The sequence below is a fragment of the Alligator mississippiensis genome, chromosome 6 (genome assembly GCF_030867095.1).
Source record: "Alligator mississippiensis isolate rAllMis1 chromosome 6, rAllMis1, whole genome shotgun sequence".
NCBI lineage: Eukaryota > Metazoa > Chordata > Crocodylia > Alligatoridae > Alligator > Alligator mississippiensis.
In genome coordinates, this window is record NC_081829.1 from 6,534,113 (window position 1) to 6,540,566 (window position 6,454).

The 6,454-nt window shown below is 49.1% G+C and overlaps 1 protein-coding gene across 1 annotated transcript in view; it reads right to left on the reverse strand.

The window, feature by feature from the left end:
* The window catches only part of NFYC (nuclear transcription factor Y subunit gamma), a 59,861-nt gene extending 57,567 nt beyond the window's left edge, over positions 1-2,294 (reverse strand). The window contains exon 1 of the mRNA XM_019487938.2: positions 2,134-2,294. The gene's annotated coding sequence lies outside the window, so the exon portion shown is untranslated. The remainder of the gene's footprint in view (positions 1-2,133) is intronic.
* Positions 2,295-6,454: the final 4,160 nt, after the last annotated feature.

Genomic DNA, 6,454 nt, shown 5'->3' on the forward strand with positions numbered 1-6,454 from the left:
AGAACGAACCGGGGTGGGGGGGTGAGGATGACCAGTGGTCCACACCCTGGATGACTGGCATGGACCTAGCTCCATGGGCCAGATCAGGTCCATTGTTTCCACGCCCCCACCCCCCAATGTTGGATTCACTGCTCGTGGCGCCCAATCCAACCAGTCAGCCAAATGAGACACCCACTCCAGCTGGTCTGGGGTGGGTGCCCACAGAGCATGGGTTCCAGACTGGCTGGAGTGGACATTCAGTCCCAGTCTAGCCAGGGCAGGTGATGGATACAACACATGGGGGACCCATGTGCTCCCCACCCTGCACAATGGATCCAGAGGGTGCCACATGCAGCGTGCACCCCAGACCAATTAGTCTGTGCAACACTTGCAGCATGCATCCTGGTTCAGCTGGAACGGGTGCCCATGCAGCACGCACTCTGGGCCCTCTGCATGGGGCTGGTCTGGTGTGCACCACGTGGGTCAACTATGAGACCCAGGGGCAGTGTTGGAGGCTGGCCATATCTTTGACATCAGTGCTTTAGACCAATCAGTCTGCCACTGCAGTACTGAACTGGGTGCCAGCAGATCTGGGTCCTATTCCCAGCTCTGAGAATGATTCCCTGTATAACTCCCAGAGAAAGGATGGGCAAAGAGATGGAGCTCTTAGACCTCAGTTGACAGGCTTAAATCCTTCAAATCTAATTCAACCACAGGCTTCCTATGTGACCCTAGGCAAGTCCTCGATCCTGTGACTCAGGTCCCCATCTGTAATACAGGGGGAATACTTCCCTTTTTCACAGGGATAACGTAAGAATAAAAGCAAATAATGCCTGGCGCTCAGATATTAGTGGTAAGGACCACGTAAGCATCTAAATAGACAATCACAGAGGCAGCTGAAACACATGGAAAAAAACCCCTACCAACCCCCCCCCCCCCCAGTGCTTTACTGAAAGAGGCATCACATTGGTTTGATCTATGCAACGTCTGTATAGATCAGATACTTCAGTAGGGCTTTTTGGCACTTTTACCTAAAGCCTATTCAATCAGCGCACGATCTATACAGACATCGGGAGAGACGGGTTAAATTAACGTGATACCTCCTCTGGGCACGTGCTGTGCCGGGTGCGGGAGCCCAACAAGATGAAAATTAAAATGTTTTTTTTCCCCGTGCCGGTAAGCAGCCAAAGTGAGAGCAGACAATGGCGATTTCACGAAGTGACGGAAGAGCTTAGCGTAAAGCACAATTTAAGACGCTAATATTCTTATAGGATACATTCAATACACACCAGTTAAAAAAAATAAATAAAGGATTTGTTAGTCGGACATCATTCGTTTAGCATTTTCATTTCTCTCAGCTTCAGAAACAAACGTCTAAGCAATCAGTTTAATTTTTAGACGGCTTCATTTGCAGAGCGTGAACATGGCAATATTTGCATTCGAACGCTGCAGGGGACTGCGTTTTTAAATCAATTCGATCATTTTACTAAAAAAAAATCTTTGCAATTCTTCAGGGCTTAGTTGTTGAAACGGCCCCCACTTCAATCTCCCCGTTTACATCTCGTAAATCGCCCTCAAAACCCTCAGGGGAAAGAAACGACCTCAAAGCCAAGCCACTTGGATTATTTCTTGGTGCTCCCGGGAGCCTCTCCTTGCTCCTCGTATTGTGAGGATGTGTGTTAGACGGGGAGTTTGGTCACTGCAGGTTTTTGCATGGTTTTCCCCGCCCTGCTTCGCCCAGGACAGGGCAGGGTGCTGGGTCTGGGTTGCATCAGCACTGACAGCAGTCTTAAGTAGAGTTTACACGCTCGATTGATTATAGAGGACGGTTTGGCTGGGCCTGACCCTGCCCCAGCCTCAGCCTGACCTCCCCCGCCTCCAGCTGCTCAACCCCCGTCCCTCCATCACAGCTGGAGCTGCCCCCCCTCCCCGCCAGTCCCCTCCGCGGTCCGTTCGCCCGCAGCCAATCAGCAGAAAAGCCTCACCGCCCGCCTCTTCGCTGCCCGCCAATCAGCGCGGGCGAGGCCGCGCGACCAATGGGAGAGGAGCTGGCTCGCGCAAGGTGGGGGAGGGGAAGACACCACCCTACCCCGAGCCCCCGGGCCGCGCGGGTGGGCCCCGCACCGCCCTGCCCCTCCCCCCCGCCGCACTCACCGGCCCGGCCAGCGCCGCCGCTCCCGCCCGGAGCACCGAGGGGAGAGGGACGTGCCGCCGCTCTGCCTCCCGCCCGGCTGAAGGGAGGGGGTGGGGGGGGTGTTTGAGCGAAGCGAGCGCGGAGCGGCCGAGAAACAAGATGGCGGCGGCTCCGTGAGGCGGCGGCGGGAAAGCTCCGCCCCTTTCCCCCTCGGGCCGCCGCACTGCGCGTGCGCGTGACCCGCTCGTGGAGTCTCGCGAGATTTCCCTTGGGGCGAGGGAGGGGGTGTCCCCCCTACCCCAGTGCGAGGATTGCTACATGGTGGGGGGAAGAGGGGCATCCCTTGGGGGTGCCCTCGACTCCCCAGGTCTGGGGCGGGGCACCCCAGGGGTCCTGCTCGCTGTTGTCAACTAAACTTAGTTCTTTTATATATATATATATGTGTATACACACACAGACAAGGTTCCTTGGGTGAATTTGATATCTTTTGTCTGCCTATGTCCTTAGACCAACACCGCTACAACCTAAACCCCTATACATATACACACATACATATATACATACACATGCATACACATATATATACACACAGATATACATATATATGCACACTACATACATATACATATATACACAGTTATAGACATATATAGACGCATACACATGCACACATATATGTACACATCTACATAGACGCACATACATATACGCACACATATATTTGCATGCACACACATGCACACACATAAAAGAGAAAAATCCAAGTTTTTCACATTCCTGAAGCGTAGGCTTTCAGCACAACACCAAAAGTCATGAGAGTTGGCAAGACTGCCTGTGCCTCCTGAACCTGCCTGTCGGCAGTCCTGGCCTGGGCGGGATGCCCTTCTCTTGTGGGTGCCCTTTTTCCTTTCCCCTGCCGCGGCCCTTCCGAACATCGCTTCATCTGTTCTACACGTGCTCTTCCCCTCACCGGGGCCGTGTCGACCGCAGCGATGCGTTGCGTCCCCTCCCAAATCACAGCCACACGGCTAGGGGAAAGCAGCCCCCGTGTGCGATAGTTTGGTCATTCAGGAGTGACCTCCCGTGACGCACGCTGGGCTCGCTGCTCAAGTTAACAAGAGCGTAGTGTTATGTCTCTGTCACTCGGGCTCTGCTGTGCTGGAGCTCTTAGTTACCAGCCAGCTTTTATGGGTGGGTCGTGGGCTTCTCAAGACAAGATCAACTGTTAGTACCAACCTGCATACAGCAATGCACTGGGTTCAGTAGATAACTGTAGGGGATTGGAAATCGTGACCAGCGTGCTTCAGTTCTGGCCTGTACCAGCCATAGGGATGAATGGAGAGCTAATTCTCCTTCGCTTGTTCACTCCTGGGCCTATCTGGTGAGGTTTCCCAGCTGTGATCCTGATAAACTGTCCAGATTGAACAGGACTAAGACAACTAATGTATTTCACACGAGTCACCCATCCGTCATTGCATGGTAGCTTTCAGCGACTATCGTCCCCAAGCTGGATTTAAATGAAGAAAAATCCTCTGTATCCCAGTTCACTGAGCCATCCCATTTCCCAGAGATCTGTCTCATTTTTTAACAGACTCAGAGAACAAGTCTCTCCGCTTCTGTACCCTTCCCATTGAAGAGTGCAACTTGAAGAAGTAACTGTCCAAATAATGTCCATTTAATGCATCTTCATTGTGTCTCATTAATTTCCAGAAGGAATTCATCCACTTTACAACTAACAAAGATTATTTTCCTAACTTCTTGGGATGGGAAAGGGTTCCTCCTGGCTTCTAACCTTTAACCACTTATAAATCTTCTGAAATTAGACCTAGGTGTTGTTGAGAGCATAATGAATAGCATTTTGTTATGAATACTTCCCACTCCCGTGTGAAAGAGGAACACAGCCTGGTTCGTGACTGAGCCTGCCAGCTAGGTTACACAATTGGGTGGTAGGGATATGTGCGATGTGATATCTATCTAACTAGGCTATGGACTAATAACCCCACTTCTACCCTATATCATTTGAGTTCAGTTCCCCCAGTGAAGTTTGGGTCTGACTGGTTACATAACCATGGGTGATGCCTTATTCCCAAAGCTGGGGATTTTCTCAGAGAATCTCATGATGTCTTGTGTTTCTTTTCAAAGTATCAGCTCTTGGAGTCATGTGAACATGAGCTCAGCAGCATTTAATAAATAGCCCATGTGGTTGTAGGGAAAAAAAATCTTGGAAGTATGTTCCGAATATATCCTAAAGGCACAGAAGCCCAAAGAAAAGAACATGAATCTCGCCATTCTTGTTAGGAAACTGGCTTAGAAATCAAGACTTTTTAATTATTTCTTAATGTATGGGGTTGCCAAAATAGAAATTTTCTACCCCTGGGCACTTGCAGTGCCCCTCTTCACATTAGCTCATGTATTAACCCATTGGCCAGTATTGCTGCTGATTTATCCATCAGGTGCAGTTATAGAATAAACCACCTGCCCTGGGAGCTGGAAGTCATGCGCTATAGGGCTGTTGCTGCCAATCCCCATGCTCTTTCTCCAGGTTATTTCTATTGGGGTGTATCCATGATGCTCTGTTTCCTTTCCACCTGCTTTCTCAGCAGCAGTAGAAATGCTAAAGAGACCCAGTTCCTTTGAAAGGATCATAGCCTTCTGCAAACGCAGTGGTCTTTGTGCCAGCCTGACTGCAATATGGAAAAGGCCAAGAAAAGCAAAAAAGAATTTTTCCACTCTCTGCCCTCTCATCGGTGCTTGCGTAAATATTTCTTCCTGGTTTGTCGGTTTTGCATTTAACGACATCTGTCACCCGCTTGGCCACCTCTGCTGCATCAGCAGCCAATTCTAGGGGAACTTTATTGCAACGTTAACACCAAGGGCCTGATTTTCGGAAGGGCTGAGCGGAGGTTGGTTGACACTTCTGAGAATCAGGCCCTACATTAGGAGTTGTTTTCTCTTATACGTGGTTGTCCCTACTCTACACTCAGCTCTCTCAGGTACAACTGCCATGCCACTCTCCTAAGTGCTCTCCAAACAAATCAAACAACTACACAATAGTACTTTAACTCCCACACACCTCAAAGGATAAATTAGCATGGCTTGCGGTGGAATACTTACCAAACCCCAAGGTCCTTTTGCTGCAGGGCATAAGTATGGGTACCTACTATATTACTTGATTGAATCTGAGCCACACTATCTTTTGTATGCGTGGAGAAAGAGACTTAGGGTCAGATTTTGAAACAAGGCAGATCACAGCTTGTACTCCATGCATTTTTTTTTTTGCTGCAAGATGCCTGGGGAATAAAGCGCTGACACAAAGTTTGTCTTAATCCTTGTTGAAAGGGTTGGGGAGAGGAAATGCCAGAATCACAAGAAGCACGTTTCACCTGGTGGGGTCGTTAGACGTTCAGCTAGGTGGGCATTAGTACAAATCAAGTCACTCTGATAGTCTGGTTAAAAACTCCTGGCACTCTCAGTTAGGTTGCAGAGTCCTGGCACCTGTGAGAGCCTATAATTGTCCATAAAATCCATCATCCAGACCAGGGTAGCTGTGACCTAATATTCCTAACATTAAAAACAGTGATCAACCAGGCTAAACTGCCTTTCCCTCCAGACAGCCAACTCCACCTCTCTGGCCACATGCATGCCTCTTAGAGAAGAATTCAAATAAACATAGACCTAATTTCCACCTTTCAATGCGACGTGCTGAGGTTGGGGACCGAAAGCTGTTTCGAGTTTGTAGTTCTGCTTCTTTCCTCCAGGTGGAGATAGACAGCAGATGATTATTACCTGCACTTCTAGAGCCCTCACCTTCAAGAACAAGGCTGTGCTTTGTTGCAAACTAGAACCCACTCGAAACCCCCTGCTACAGACACGGTGCTGTTTAAATAATTATTTCCCAGTGCAAACAGAGGATCTGAAATAGAAAGCGAAGCGGCTTGGAAGAAGGTCTGTTCAGTTAATGCGTTCCCTGTATTACAAATCAAAACACATTTGGTGTAACAAAGGAAAGACTAATACCTGGTAAAGCAACACGGTTACTTCTTTGTAATATGATTATATGTTTCGCGGGTTTCTACTGAACTCATTAAAACTCCCATGGTTACAAAAATTGTAAACCTTCGTGTAAGAGCCACAAAGGGTAATTCCCAGCTGAGATGCTTAGCACAGCATCTATCTGCTCAAAGGGGGACACAACGCCCAGCTAAGCACATTTCTTATTGAAGGAAGAGGCAACTCCTAGCTAAAAGTTTGACCAAGGAGAGTCTCCCATTCAACTCATTTAGTCCCTGAACCCCCAAAAGGTCCCGTGTGCTACCCACCGCAGCACACAGAATAGGGCTG